The sequence below is a fragment of the Adiantum capillus-veneris genome, chromosome 11 (assembly GCF_014529385.1).
Source record: "Adiantum capillus-veneris isolate H3 chromosome 11, ASM1452938v2, whole genome shotgun sequence".
Lineage (NCBI taxonomy): Eukaryota > Viridiplantae > Streptophyta > Polypodiopsida > Polypodiales > Pteridaceae > Adiantum > Adiantum capillus-veneris.
This window is the reverse complement of record NC_140941.1, coordinates 32,201,901-32,217,933: the sequence shown is the minus strand read 5'-3', so window position 1 is coordinate 32,217,933 and position 16,033 is coordinate 32,201,901.

The following is a 16,033-nucleotide window of genomic DNA, read 5'->3' as shown; positions in this document are numbered from 1 at the left end:
CACTGCCGCATTCTTATATGAGTATGTGTTCACAAGATATGGACTGCCAATAGTTTGTCAGTGATAGGGAACTCATTTCCTCAATGAGGTAATCGAGTATTTGCTTAATGAATTTATGGTCATCCATAACAAATCAGCTCCCTATCACACACAAGCAAACAGAAAATCTGAGCATACAAATAAAATTCTTAGCTCGGTATTGACTAAAGTGGTTAGTTCAAGAAGGACAAACTGGGAAATGAATCTCCATGCTGCTCTATGGGCTTATCAAGTTTCATTCAAAATAGCTTTAAATGCTACACCCTTTAACCTTGTTTATGGTCTTGATGCCATACTACAAATAGAATTTCTATTGCTGACATTAAGGTAGCTAAAGATCTTGAGTGGATTGGACATGAATTATCAGAGAGACTTGAAGATTTAGAAAAGCTAAATGAGCAAAGGCTAACTGCTGTAGCTCATATCTATGCACAAAAGAGAATCCCATCTAATTACAAAAATCTTCAAAAAAGGGGACTTAGTTCTAGTCTATTCCCTTAAGCAACACATTCTCAAGTTTAAGAAAAAGGGAAACGGACCGTTTATCATTGAAGATGTATCTCCAAGTGGAGCAGTTAAGTTGTCCACCCTAGATGGTGAACCAATGGCTAATTGGATTAGTGGATGTCGTTTAAAGAAGTACAATTTGCCACTAACCAATGAATTGCTAGAAAGGATGCATGCAGCTAAGCAAAGGAAGATAAAACGACAACAGATTATTGATGAAGCCCAAGAAAAAGCTCGGCTTTGGGTACTCAAAAGGAAAGCTGCTCTCAAGAATCAACAGATACCTATTCCCATCAACACCCTGGAAATAGATGACCGACAATGGGAATTGCAGAAAGATGCAGTGTTAATAGAAGATGAATGGTTAGATGGAATGGACCTTCGCATCAAAGTACAACTCAAAAATCATAGCACAAATGCATTGGTCGACACGGGACCAAGAAAGCAACAAGTCAGTCTTTGATAGCAGGATTAGCGACTATGAAAGGATGCAACAAGAACCCAACACCAACATTGGGAGTAGTCAACTTGAATGTGATAGTAAATGGATGTTCATGTCCTCATCAATTTGTATGCTTATCAGATTAACACATGAATGAGACAATGATACTTGGAATCTCATGGATGCGGACATACAAGACAGTACTAGATTGGGATATGAATCAGCTCAAGCTATCACCTAAAGGCGGACAACTCATTGTTCCAATTGCACCAAGCAAGGAGGAATGGAAAGGAAGTTACCAGCAGAGCAAACCACGAAGCAATCAATCTTCTCCATCCTATCGACAAGCAAATGCTACAAGTAGAATGCAAGGAGTCATGCAAATTTGGGTACAGAAAGCACAGCTTAAGGACAAGCCGATTCAAATCTGGGTACCCAAAACATCATCGACAATATCAAAGATGGTTCCACGGATCAAAACATAGAGATGAGCATCTCTGAGCAAGGAAACTAACACAAAATGGATTTGGGAGAAAAAAGAGCACTCATCTTCTCCGCAAACCGTAAACCCAATCAAGCAATGGAGAGTTAGCCTCAGAACACTCAACCACACCATTCTACACCAAGCAAACTAAGGTATCAATGGCGAGTAAAAGCTCGACAATAGTCAAAAGTGATACCAACAACTTAGGCAATCAGCGTGCTAAAGCATCCTGATGGTACAATCAAGCAGAGAGCACACAAGCTACAAGATTTGCTCTTTGGAAGACAGCAACAGAAAGCCTCGACATCAGAAACCCTTGAGTTAATTACTCAAGAACTAACTCTTGCACAACATAATGGTTTAAATTGCATTGATCTTCAAAGCATGGTAGAGCCAACCAAGGCTATGCTTAGACACGATTGTTCAACCCATGCACATTGTCGTCCCGGAGTACGCCATCTAGGAGGGATGGAAGGGAACTAATAAGGACAATGTTTGAAGAGGGAGGAAAAAGTTTGATGTTAATGTGTGATTTTTTACAAAATTACCTAATAATGCCCTTATAATTCAACAACAGGGGAAAATTAACTGATAATATCTCCCCGATGAGTGTAAATAGTATCAAAAAATCATCAAAAAATAATCATTTTTGGTTATTTTTCTTGATATTGAGACTTAAAAATAGAGAAATCTAACAAAAAACACTAAAGCTGTATTTTTCTATGGATTTTCTTAATTATTGGATTTTCACTTTGCTTTTTTAGCGCATTTTGTTATTTTCTTTGATTTTTCAATAAACAAGTCAAAAGTTAATAATAAATAGCAAATGAGCTCAGATGGAAAAATTGAAGATACATTGATGATCAGAAAGACAAGGCGGATAGGCACAAAAAATTTCAATCAAATCGGCAGATGGAAGCGGGAAGCCTAAATTAGGTAGCCATACCTACTTTTGCAGAATTCTTGCATAATGAGCTACAGGAATCCGATTGGGAAACTTTTGGAGTCTTGCATAGATTTCACGGTCTAGTAGGACTAACAAGGGAATTTGAGGAAAAATGGTTCGGGAAGTCCGGGTATAGATACCCAAGGTAGGCTAAACTCACCTCATTTCCACTTGTTGCCTTTGGAGAGAGAGCCTTTCGACCTTCTTCGCGCGTATTTTTCGGAGTCCACAGTCACCTGATTTCAACGCCATCTCACATGAGACATGAGGGGTAAGTTCTATACTTATCAATGATCCATTTTGTACGACCGGTAGCTAGTCTAAACTCCTGGAAAAAACCCTAGAATCCGAGCAGTGCACGAAGACCTACGACCAAAAATCGACCATAGCAGCCTGTCTGCTCAACCGAATCTGATGAGATTTGAACTGTAGCATGACCCAACATTATAGAACACTTCTATATCACCAGTTGACCATTTGGCAAGGGTCGAGGGGGTCCCAAGAAGAAAAGCTAGGTTTTTGGCAGATGATAGAATTGTATTTTGACTCCACAGACAGCTTGCATACGAGGTCTATACACAATGTATATGATTGGTTTCATAAAATCAATCAAGCCAAGCCCTCGAAAAGGAGAAAACGGCTTGAAGACTACAAAGCATCAAATTCGACATATGAGGTCAAATTGACTCCAAATGGGCCAAAATTGGATGAGTTTCTTCACGACTATGTTACGGACAAGTCCATAGTCTCAAAAGTGACTAACCAACTCTACAGGCCATGTAGTCACAAAAATCGGTAAATTCAGAGTTGAACAAAGTGATGCTGGCAAGACCAAATTTTACCAAATTCAATTTAGGACTTGTTTTAGGTGTATAGAATGTGTTTAGATCAAAATTTTCAAGTTTTGCAAGAATAGTTGACTATTGTAATATAATTTCAATTATTTACTTTTGCAATATTTTGGCTTGAAAATTGTGTCATCACCTTACCTATCACTTGTACACACCTATTACATGCCAAATTTCAAGTATGAGCCAAAATGATCAATTATAACTTAGAAAATTGCCAGAAAACGCAAGTCCTTGCAAGCCAATTTCTGAGTTATGAGTCACATTTATTGATCCAAATCACCTCATATCACATAAACAGGGTCTACACCATGCTTAGAACCAAGTTGTACCAAAAAATGTCCATTTTGATGAAAAAGTTAATAATCGCGATTATTTACTTTTTAGCCAAGATGGGAAAAATTTGCAAATTTGCCATCATGGGACCAAAGTACATGATGTCCTAAGCCCACTAGCCAAGCTTGAACAAATTTGGAGCTCAAAATCTCAAAATTCCTTCACATCTACTGTTTCAGAGACCTAAAGCCTAAATCTGGCACCATTTTCATCGTGTGCATCCAAATGAGCCCATATTTCACTAAGAGTATCTATTTGGTATATACTTCAAGTGTATAATGCCAAGTTTGCAAAAAGTTGAAGAAATTACTCAGCTGTAAATAATCGTGATTATTTGCTTTTGTTGCAATTTTTTGTTTGGACTTCATAATTTTGATCTTTACATGGTTTTATGCATCTATGCATGTTCAAAAATTGATTTGAAGCAAACTGGACTCAATTTGTTAGCAATTCATACTGAAGTACATTTCATAGAAGAATCTGTCAATTTTGCTAATTTTGACACTCTATCCACTTGACAGGAGCCATGCAAGTTGTAGAGAAAGCCAAGAAAAAGCCCTCCCAAAAGGAGAAGTTTCAAGAGCTACCACCATGCCAACTGGACCCCAAATCAATCAAAACTGCTAAAACGACCTATCTGTCAAGAGAACAATTGGAGGAGAACAACACCATAGTGTTCATAGGTAGATTCAAAAGCGAAGAAGGACATCGGGTAGAACTACAACTTCTACCAAAAGAGGTATATGGTGTCGCAGCAAGGCCCGAGACAAAAGAAGCCAACAGAAGGCTTGGGCTCTGAGAATTCTAGGAAGAAGAGCCATGTGGAGTGAATTTCCAAAAAGCTTATGAGCTCTTGTCCACAATCAAAGAAGAGGGAACCGCCCAGATCTCTGACCAGCAAGGGAACAAGGTAGAGGTGGTCATTACAAAAGAGATAGTGATAGAAGCTCTCAAACTACCAACAGAAGGAATGAAAATGAGGGCAAGAGATAGAAAAACAACAGGTACTTTCACCAAGAAAACCGCTGCTGCGACATTTGCCGATCTCATTCAGAAACAGAGGGAAGAACCTACAAGATTATACCACCAACACTTCCACTTCCTTGCCAAGAGACCGCCAAGGTACACGACACCCAATCATGTGGTTGCGACCACTTTTACACGTCCTAAAGTCGACAACCAGGCAACCAATTGACCACGCGCAGTACGTGTTGTCCACACTGAAAGGGACAAAGAAAGAGGGTAAAATAACATATCTAGGAGCACGAGAGGTTCTCACAAGAATTATCTGCCATGCTATTGGCATGGCAGACAACTTGCCATCTGTCCCAGATCAGAACACTTGGATCGTGTCTACACAACCTTCCCCTCGAGCCACAAGATCTACCAAGAGAACATACAAATCTGATGATGAATATGCTGAAAGCTCCCCAGAATGGCATAGCAGTGAAAGCTCCGACAATGAGGAAAGAAGAGTTCGAAGGGAAGAGATGAAAAGAAAAGCCGTGGTGGCTGGGTTCATAGGACTGCTTCTCTCTCTCAAATCTGGACTGCTTCTATTGAGGCTCCTCTTGATGTGCCACCAAGCTCAAGGCAAGGACCCTGCAAAGTGGGTACCTATAAACGTCAAAGGGCCACGAACAAAGCACCATGCTAGGAAAGAGGCCGAAGACCCCACAAGTTATTGGAAAAAATGTATCAGGAGGTAGAAGCATTGAAGTTGAAAGAAGCCCAAGAAGTAGAACGAAAAGCTAAAGAGGCGACGGAGCAGCAAAAACAAGCAGAAGAAGCAACCTCACAAGGAGAAGCCCAGCATGAACAAGGTGACATGTCTCCTCGACCTTCTTCACCTACTATAGAATAGCATGATCACCCCATGCCAAGCCCACCACCATCAACAACAGATAGGACCACAGAAACTGAGCCATGAAAAGAAATAGAGCCTACACAGAAAGAAGCCACTACACAAGAGCAAGCTAAAGCAAAGGAACCAGAGCCGGAAAGGGCAGCGAGTCCTGCACCAACGGAGATCACAAAGTTTGAGCAAACAAAAGAACACCAAACAGAGGAAACACCTTCTACCTCCACACAACACGAAAAAGCCGAGGCATCCACGAAGCCTCAGGATGACAAAGCAGAAGAGGTCCAAGCACAGCCTCAAGGGCAAGAACAGCCAACTGCCACAATCCACCGAGAGAGTCACAAGAGACTGCCGAGACGTCTAGGCAGCTCACAAGAAAGAGGATCGGCAATCCAATGATGAGGTAATCCTGCAAGTCAATGAATATGCAAAACAAATGCAGGATATGACGGGAAGACTTCGATCAGCAGCACTTAGCCGCAACACAAAGGCTAAAGAACTGGAAATGGTGATTGACGCTCTCCAAGGAGAGTTAGAAGACAGATTAAATGTCATCACCGATCTACAAAAACAAGAACAGGAATTGAAGGCTAAAGTTGAACAACACCATCTAGCACGAGACAAACAGCAAAAGGAGATGGGGAGATAGGTGAACTGCTCATGAAGTTGACAAATGCTTGCAAAGCCAAAGAGGAACAATTGACAGAGGTTACCAACGAACTTCTAACTACAACTCTGTCAATTCAAAAGATTCAAGTGCAGTTAGATGTAGAGAACGCCTCCTTGCAATATTCAAAACAGAGGATTAATGATCATGCAACTTTTTTGCGACAAATACGAGAAAATCCCGCAGTAGCCTCGATCAAAGGAACATATGAAGTCTACAAAGCACTAGAGAAAAAGAACAAAGACCTCGAGCTAGAGATAAAGCTAGAGCAATCTCAACGCAGAGACCTGGCATTAATGCCGGTGCAACGAGAAGAAGAGCTGCTAAAAGAAATAGCCGAGCTTAAAAGAGTCAACCAGATGCTGCTGAGAGATGGACGACAAGAAACGCATGAAGAAGCAGGAACTTCAGAACAACCACAGATAGATATTCCCTCAGTTTCTTTCGCTAAGATGGAAACACAGCCAGCAGAAGGGCTAGGTGGCAAAGAGGATTTTTGAGTGCCATTAACAGAATCTGATACATTGCCAATGGTCCAGTTGTCAAAATCTGAGGAATATGCACTCAAAGAAAAGATTACCCAGAAGGTGGATGAGCAGTGGAAATCAACGATGGATTGGGAATTGAGAGTTCTTCACTCTGTCATTGTTACTCAACTCACTCCCAATCAAATCAATGCACAATGGCATTAGCAATCCCTGCCATATCCTTTGATAAAGGTGGAGTTGCTCCAAGTCAAAGAGAGGCTTTACAAAGACATGCAAGTAGAAGGCGCAGATGAAGACCACCCCAAGTGGAGGCTGAGCTGGTTGAACAAGAATCCAAGCTACCTGATTTTGTTCACAAGAGCACCTGCGGCACTTCAAAAGGATCCCACTTTTTGTCCTGTACCAAGAGTAAGGACTTGGCAAGCACATGAGGCAATAACAAAGAAGCGTCCAACATGGCTGAACTACCCAAGATTGCCGGCTCTAGAAAAGGGATCTCCAACATAAGAATACATGGTGAAAACCCTAACGAGCACCATGGCATTCTTCAAAAGTCTACCTGATCTGTCATGTGCGATGCTTTATAAAAGTTGCCGAATTCTGCTCACCTGCATCGAAGTATTTCATGAGCCAGAGCAAGCAGGCACCCCGTGGATGTCATTCCTTGAGGGCAATAAAGGTTTATGCTACGATCTCAGTAGCCAACCGTCCGAAGAAGTCCTCTATGGCTTCTACGCCCGATGCATGTTCTTACCTTCACATAATATGTTGGCATTTGAGGAAGCGTTCTACACAGGGTTCTTCATGGTGAACAAATTTTTTTGGGCCAGTCATTGTAGGCTACTCGGTAGTTGAGCTTAAAAATAGAGTCACTATGCAATTTTTGCAAGTGCCAGACAAAGAGAGAAAGATCGGATATGAAAAGGCTCTACATGCACTTAAAGACCATCTCGCCAACCGTCAACCCAAAGACTATTTCAGCCCATCAAGCTATGTCAAGGGATGACACAGGCGAGGAGGGGATGAATGTTAGCAGCAAGCTAACTTGGATACCATTTTTTGGAGCTCTCATTGTAAAAACGCTTATTATTTTGATAAATCGGGAATACTGTAACTCCTATTTTACGAATAAACCTTGTAATTGATGAGCCGAGGCTACAAGCTTCCAGATTGTATCAACCTGTCATTACCCATCTTTAGTTAGAGTTCCCAGATTATTAGTTTTGACCACCAAAAACCTTGACTAAGGTATAAAAGCCAATTTTTGTAAGTTATTTTTAAGTTTTTGGATAATGAAATACACAGCGTGAGCTAACGACGCTCACTTCTCTACTTCTCACGCTTCCTACTCCCTCCCCGATTGTCACATTGCAGTTGCATTTCTTGCATTGCAACCGCATGTAAGAGTTCTACGCATTGACATAAGCATTTCACAGTATTTCGTATCTTTTGGCGTCGTCGCGATCCGCGGCCTAATTTCATCATAAGTAGGAATTTACACTTCAAAATAAAAACTAAGCATAGGCGAGTATTGGGGCATCATTGCTAAGCATTTAGATGCATTTTGGGTTGAAAACGACTAGGTCAAAAATCCACTACTGTTAATAATCACGATTTTTGCACTTGACCTAAAGTGAGATTTGAGACCATAAGCATGTGTGCTTAGGTCTTATGAACTTTTCCTAGAAGTTTTGCTACGTTTGGATGTCGTTTGATGCTGACGGATGTGATTTGTTTGCCGATGAGCAATTGGCTTTTAGTGATTTCAGTCACTTGAGTGTAGCTTGAGTTAGATGCGAGTTGTTTGTTGTTTCCAAGAGATTGACAACCTCTTGTAGCCTCTATGTACTAGTCGAGTCAGCTTCGTCCCATAGATTGACAATTTAATCGTGGTTCTCACTAAATCTACAATAAGATAGGAGTGAGTTTAGACACCCGTCCCACACAAGGTGAACGGTTCTTCTTTCTGTCCTTAGGCAATGACTGACATTATATCCTTGAAATCAGGTTCAGTAGCATACTCATCGATCATAGAAGATATATCGTTGTGAGTTGCTATGGACACTGCATTTACGTTTGCTCATCGTGATAGTGCATCGTCCACTTGATTGTGCTTTCCAGCAATATGAGCAATATGAAAATTAAATTGCGAAAGAAAAATTTTCCACCTCATTTGTTTGTTGAAAAGCTTGGTTTGCGTCATGAAGTACTTTAGACTTTGGTGATCCGCGTTCTTAGGATGAATGGAGTCCCCAAAAGATAATGCTTCCATGTGCCAAGGACATGTAGAAAAGCTAGTAGCTCGTTTTTGTATATACCCAATACTTGCTCATTGGAATTGAGTCTTCGAATCTCGTATGCTATGGCATGCCCTTCTTGAAGCAAAACTGCTCCAAGGCAGTCTCCACAAGCATCACATTGGACCTCAAATGGTTTTGAGAGATCCGACAATGTAAGCACAAGTTGGGAGGTAAACTCTTTTTTGAGCTTGTCAAAAGCATTTTGCTCTTTTGCAGTCCATGTATACTTAACTTTTTTCTTTGTTAAGTCATGTAATGGTCCTGCTATTTGTAAGAATTCTTCTATGAAGCATCTATAGTATGCACACAATCCAATAAAGCTTTGTAGCTCATGTAGATTCATTGGATTAGGCCATCCTTTTATTACCTCTAACTTTGTTGGATCCATACGGATACCATCTTGAGAGATAATGAGACCTAAGTAATGAATCTCTTGCAGAAAAAAATCACTCTTCTTTTGATTAATGAAAACTCTATTCTCCCTCAAACCTTGAAAGATTACTTGGAGATGTTGCTTATGCTCATCGAGAGAATTGGAGTAGATGATGATATCATCACCAGTGAACTTGCGGTAGGGCTTGAAAATTTCTCCATTGGGTTGTTGAATGTGGCTGGAGCATTGGTCAAACCAAAAGGCATGACGAGATATTCATAAAGACCAAATGTTTTGCGAAAAGCGGTCTTTACAATATCTTCATTCACTTTCCTTATTTGATGATAGCCACTGTTAAGGTCAATCCTACTGAAGTAGATAGAGCCTTGTAGCTTATCAAATAGATCTTCTACTCGCGGTACAGGAAATCTGTACTTGATATTAATCGGATTTAGTGCTCTATAGTCAACACACAAACGGTATGTCGTCTTTATTTTGCACTAATAGGATGGGTGAACAAAAGGCAGAGGAACTAGGCCTCACCATCCCCTTGGCTACTAGTTCATGCACTTACCTCATAATCGCCTCTTGTTGAGCTTGAGAAACTCTATAAGGAGGCTTATTAGGCGGTGAGCTCCCAGGTAGAAGCTCTATCTTATGGTCATCATCCCCTCTTTTTGGAGGTAACTCCATAGGGATGTCATCGATAAAAAAATCTTGGAATCTATTTAGAAAATTACAACTCTAATTCTTCTTGATTCCTACCACTTTGATTTGGTAAAACATTAGAATCATTTATGGACTCTTTGAAAAAAATCATATACGCAAAAGATGAGCTTTTCATTGACTGACCACGACATCGACGGAGCCTCCATCAGAGAATCGCGACTATCCTAACACCACATGGGAGACGCCCAGTATATCAAAAGCGGGTGAATTTATAAGAGATACAGTATGGCCCGACTCATTAGCATCTATATACATTAATTTCCTTGTAAATTCTCCTTTTAGGGAACTTCATATTGGTAGACATGCCGTGGAACCATGGTGCCCCTAGGATAACATCCTCATGTTGGAGAAGGGAGATGAAAAAGTCCTCTTTTTTGACGTAGATTTGGACATGAAACCTCAATTTCCCAATCAAGGGAGTAACAGAGGCTTGTTGTCCCTTGAAAGCTCCATCGACAGTCACGGTATCTCCCATCTCGAAAGCTTGTATGCCTAGATTAGTGGCCAACTCCGTTGATATGAAGTTGTGAGTAGAGCCATTGTCAAAAAGGATAAAGGCATGATGCTCCCTCACCTTTCCCTAAGAATATGAAAGGGATGATCCTTTGCAATGAGTAGCCTCTTTTGGAGTTTCGACCATGGAAGCTCTAGGAGTCTCATTGCGTGCATTTCTTTTGGGACAAGAACGTTAGCCATGTTCTTGCTTCCCACACTTGAAACATTTATGGTCTTTGTGAAAAGCTTCTAACTCTTCAAGAGAGAGTTTATTTTTTCCTTTGTAAGCTCCTTTCTCCTTGGTCTTGTTGTTGTTATTGTGAATTTCCTTGGGAAGAGTTTTGAGCAACCTAGTAACAAGATAGTTCACAAACATGGAGGCATCAGCAGTAGCACATTCATGTGTAAAATCAAAGTTGTCAATATTTATTCTACTCTCTTTATTATTGTCAGTCATGCTAACTAAACTTACATTTATGCTACTTTGTGCTTTGGTAACTCAAAACTTTAGTTTCTACTCTTCTTTAATTTTGAAAATTAGCTCTCAAGCAACCACCCCCATGGTTTAAAGACAACTGATTGCAAAGAGTAGTGGAGAGGGTCTAGCATTGCTCGGTTGATTATGGTTCCTTTTGAGATTGCTAGTGGCTCAATAATGGTTAAGCCAAAGGCAACCCCGGAAAGACTCCATTATTAAGTCTATAGTTCCCAACGGTGTATCTCAAACTAAGTTCTATTCAACCAGCACGCTCTCTTCATTCCCTTCCCTCACTCCCTGCTAGCTCTCTCAACACCTTTGAAGGTGTTTGAGGCCTTGAGAGAGCATGAACGAGTAGAATTTACGATACCACTTCCTTGATGATTGTTTTGGACCATAAAGAGTCTTTTCCAACTGACACACCAAGTCTTCATTGCCCTTCTCAACAAAACCTTTTGGTTGCTGCATATAAACTTCTTCTTGAAGATCACCATGCAAGAACGCTGTCTTGACATCCATCTAGTCAAGTTCCATGTCGTCTTTAGCAACCAACACAAGTACACACCCCAGAGTAGTCATCTTGACAACCGGAGAAAAGATCTCATCAAAGTCAATACCCTGCCTGCTGCTTAAATCCTTTAGCAACAAGTCGTGCCTTGTACTTGGGTTTATTATCATGAGGTGTAATTTTTTGCTTGTATACTTATTTGCATGGTAATGCCTTTTTACCTTTAGGCAACCGAACCAACTTCCAAGTTTGATTCTTATGCAACGAGTCCATTTCTGATTGCATAGCTTTCTCCCACTTTGCCTTGTCATCCATTGACATGGCTTTTTTATGGCAGGAAGGCTCTCCGCAATCTGTCAACATAATGTAGTCCAATGAGGGAGTAAATCTATCAGGAGGCCTTGAAACTCTTGTAGACCTTCTAATAACTGCTTGAGTCGGTTGTCCCTCAGCAACATCTTGTACTGCAGGAGGATTCTGCACTTGTTGTCTGACATTAGGCACTTCAGCCCTATTGTGAACAATTCCATCTTCTTGGAAGATAACTCTCTTGACCTCCACTGTATGCACATGCTTCTTATGCATCTTTTCTTCATTGAAGTATACGTCATTACTACGAACTATCTTTTTAGCTTCAGGATCCCATAACCAAAATCCCATCTCGCCAGGATTTCCATAGCCAAGAAATATGCATTTCTTTGACTTAGGAGCTAACTTGCTTCGAAACTCCTTTGGAACATGGCAATACGCTTCACAGCCAAAGACTCTAAGATGCTTGTAAGAAGGTGGCTTCCTAGACCAAAGCTCTTCATGTACCTTCTCATCTAGAGCCTTGTTAGGAGATCTATTAACAAGATGGACAGCAGTTACTAACACTTCCGCCCAAAATCCATTAGGCAACTCTGCATTAGACAATATGCTACGTAAGTTCTCTTGTATGGCACGGTTCATCCTCTCAGTAACACCATTTTGTGGAGGGTTATATGGATCAGTCAACTCTCTTTTGATGCCTTTGGAATCACAAATTTTTTGAAAGGCTTTAGTGACATACTCAGCACCATTGTCTGACCTCAAGCACTTTACTTTCTTGCCAGACTAATTCTCCACGAATGCCACAAAATTTTGAAATTTTGAAAGAACTTCATCCTTTTTCCTAAGAGGATATACTCACACTTTCCTTGAGAAGTCATCAATGAATGTAACAAAGTACAATGAACCTCCCATGGATACGTTAGGCATAGGTCCACACACATCAGTATGCACTAACTCTAATGGATCACTTTTTTGAGTGCTTCCCCTTTTGTGTGGTGACTGTGTTTGTTTACCATAAAGACAATGCTCACAAACTGAAAAGCCTGAGAAATTGAAGCGAGGAATATAATCAAAACAAGATAAGATTTTCATTTCCTTTTGAGACATATGTCCTAACCGGCGATGCCACAAAGAAACACTTGGCTGCTCGGTTACAAAAATTACATGGTTTTTAACCTTGGATACATGTAGCATGTATGAAGTCCCAGACTTTGAACCATGTGCTACCACTAAAGAACCTTTGGTGATCTTCCACGAACTATCACCAAACGTGCAGTAATATCCTACGTCATCCAATTGTCCTGTACTAATCAAGCTTTTGGTAAGCTTCGACACATGTCCCACATTCTTGAGCATGAATGAAGAACCATTCTAAAATTTCAACTGCACATCGCCGACACCAACTATGTCGCAAGCAAAATCATTGCCAAGACGAACACGACCTTTACGGGCTGCATCATATGTACTGAACCACTCTTTGTGAGGAGTCACATGAAACGATGCACCTGAGTCAATAACCCAATCGTGTAAAGCATAGTCATCAATGGCAACCAAAAATTCTGAATCCATGGCAGATGTGAGATAAATATCTCCATCAGAATCTTCAACAAAAACATTGTTGACCTCTTCAATCTTTATATTGCTGTCCTTAGTCTTGCCTTCTTCCAACTTCTTGTCTTTACCTTTCTCTTGTTTCCACTTTTGACAATCTTTCTTCATATGACCCTTTTTGTGACAATGATAGCACTCAATGTCTTTTCGGCCACGTGATTTGCTACGAGATTTTCCTCTCTGATTCTGCTTGCCCTTTTCTTGTGATCAACCACAAACAACGAGAGCATTGCTAGTACCACAAGAAGTATCAAGATTCTTCCTACTAACTTCTTCAGTAAGAAAATCACCCTCAATATCAACACATTTTAAACCATCAGGAGGTGCTGAGTTACTTATGGCCGTGCGAAAGGTATCCCAACTTTTTGGCAACGTAACTAGCAAGAACATTTCTTTGATCGAATTGTCAAAATTGACTCCCTGCGCAGAAAGCTGACTGAAAATTGTGTTGAACTCATTGAGATGGTTGCACATGGGTGTGCCCTCATCCATCTTCAAATCAACTAACTTTTTCAGCCAATAAACCTGTGATGTTGCACTTTGCTTCTCATACAGGTCACATAACTTCTTCCACAGCTCATAACTAGTCTTTTCCATGTTCACATTGAAGTACACATTCTTTGACAAAGTTAGCATGATGGTGGACCTGGCAAGCTCATCCAACTCCTGCCAATCATACTCATCCATATCCTCAGGCTTTATCCCTTTCATCTTTATCGGCTGGATCTGCTTCTTTAGTACTAAGACATTGTAAATTTGTTCCTTCCAAAATGGGAAGTTAGTGCCATCTAACTTCTCAATGTTGAACAAAGAGTTCTCCGATGATGAAGCCATCACTTGACAAGGAACAAAAGTTATAGATCCGCTCCACTAAAGAAGATGATAGAAAACCTGAAAAATTTCGGCAAAGTCTCCCCTGCAAAACTGACTTCTGAACCCAAAACAAATGTGTACAATGACTGAAATGCTGATCAAAGTGGCTAAACTGGAAAGATAAAATCTCAAAGAACTGTCACTGTCAATGTCTCCAACTCTAGAAGAGTGTCTCTGACCAACTGAACACTATCAAAGGCATATGCATAAAGATGACAACAATGCCAACAATGGCGGGTCAGCAGATGCACACCAATACTGCACTAACCGCATAAACATATATTCTATGTCGATGTCGAGACTATGGGGATGTCGGGGGCTCGCTCCAAAACCTGTATCACTAAAAAGATCTCCACATTTGAGAATCCCCTAGCTCAATAAAATCTTACCACGATCCTCAACAATAGGCTTTTGCATATTTCCATCACAATAGATAAACCGCATAAGATCTTACATCAACCACAGAAACCCTTTTCTGTAACCACTGTGGTGGTTTATCGGATATAATAGACCCTCAAGACCTTACATCAAATATGCATGTGATAAACATTGCAGAAAGAGTCTGCAATGAAAACTTGTACGCAGAAGAATCGACGAGGGTAGACCACCTACTGTCTGAACCGAATGTCTCTCAAACTGTGCAAAATTTGCAGAAACTTCCTTCTGCAAAGTTGTAGACCACGCAAAAACGGTTGGGGTTGGAGGGATTGGACTTGCAATAAGCTGTTTTTACAGATCAAAACAGATCTGTAAAAATCTACAGCTTCTACTTCACGACCTACAAGCAGTCTGAGTGACGTATCTCAAAATTGGTGAAGATTTTGAGAAAACTTTCTTCTGCAAAGTTGAAGAGGACGAAAAACTGGTCAGTGTACCCCAGGAATCGGCTTATATGAAGACATTTTGGTAGACCAAAATAGATCTGCAAAAATGTGCTGCAGTTTTTGCTACTTGTCCGCTTGTCTCCCTGCTGAGCTCTAATGGTACTCCCAATTCCTGAGCTGTGATACCAGTTGAAGAGCGCGTGCAAGAGCGCGCGTGTGTGTGCAGCAATGGAGAAGAGAGGAGACATAGGTTTGGGTGGACTCCAAACACAATAATGTTAGGGTTATGAGTCCTTATTCTTTTATGTAGAATGAATGGTCAGTGTTAGTTCCCGGTAGTCTCCGACCGCCCAACACTTAGGTGCGGCACATTGGGCTTTACCACCCCAACAGGGAAGAGGAAGAAGAAGTAGCATACGAGAAAGAAATATCTCCTCACTTATAATTACTCTTATAGAATAGCATAGCATAGCATAGTAATGGAGATGAAGAAGATGGCAAGCATTTCTTTGAAGCATAGCTCTTGGTTGGATTTGCATTCCATAGCCAAGAGGTGTTGGTGTAGGCTCCCAACTTCTCAAGCTTCGAGAAGGGGATGAAGCTCTTGCTCAACACAATGGGAGAGTGTGTGAGAGTGTGTGGGAGAGAAGGAAAAAAAAAGAGCCTCCCTCCTCATCTTGGTCGACCCCTCTCACTCTCTACTCATGCTTGCACCTCATTGGCTCTTGCCAAGCTTAGCCAATCAAGTGCCTTGGGCATAGCTAGCAATAGAGGTAGCATTTGAACAAGTTTCCTCCTTTCCCTTTTGAGAGAGAGGGATTGAATAATTCTTGGATAATTAGCTAATTAAACTAAATTCTCACTGGACCTCCTTAAAGACCAACCAATATACTTTAGGCACACCATGAGGGC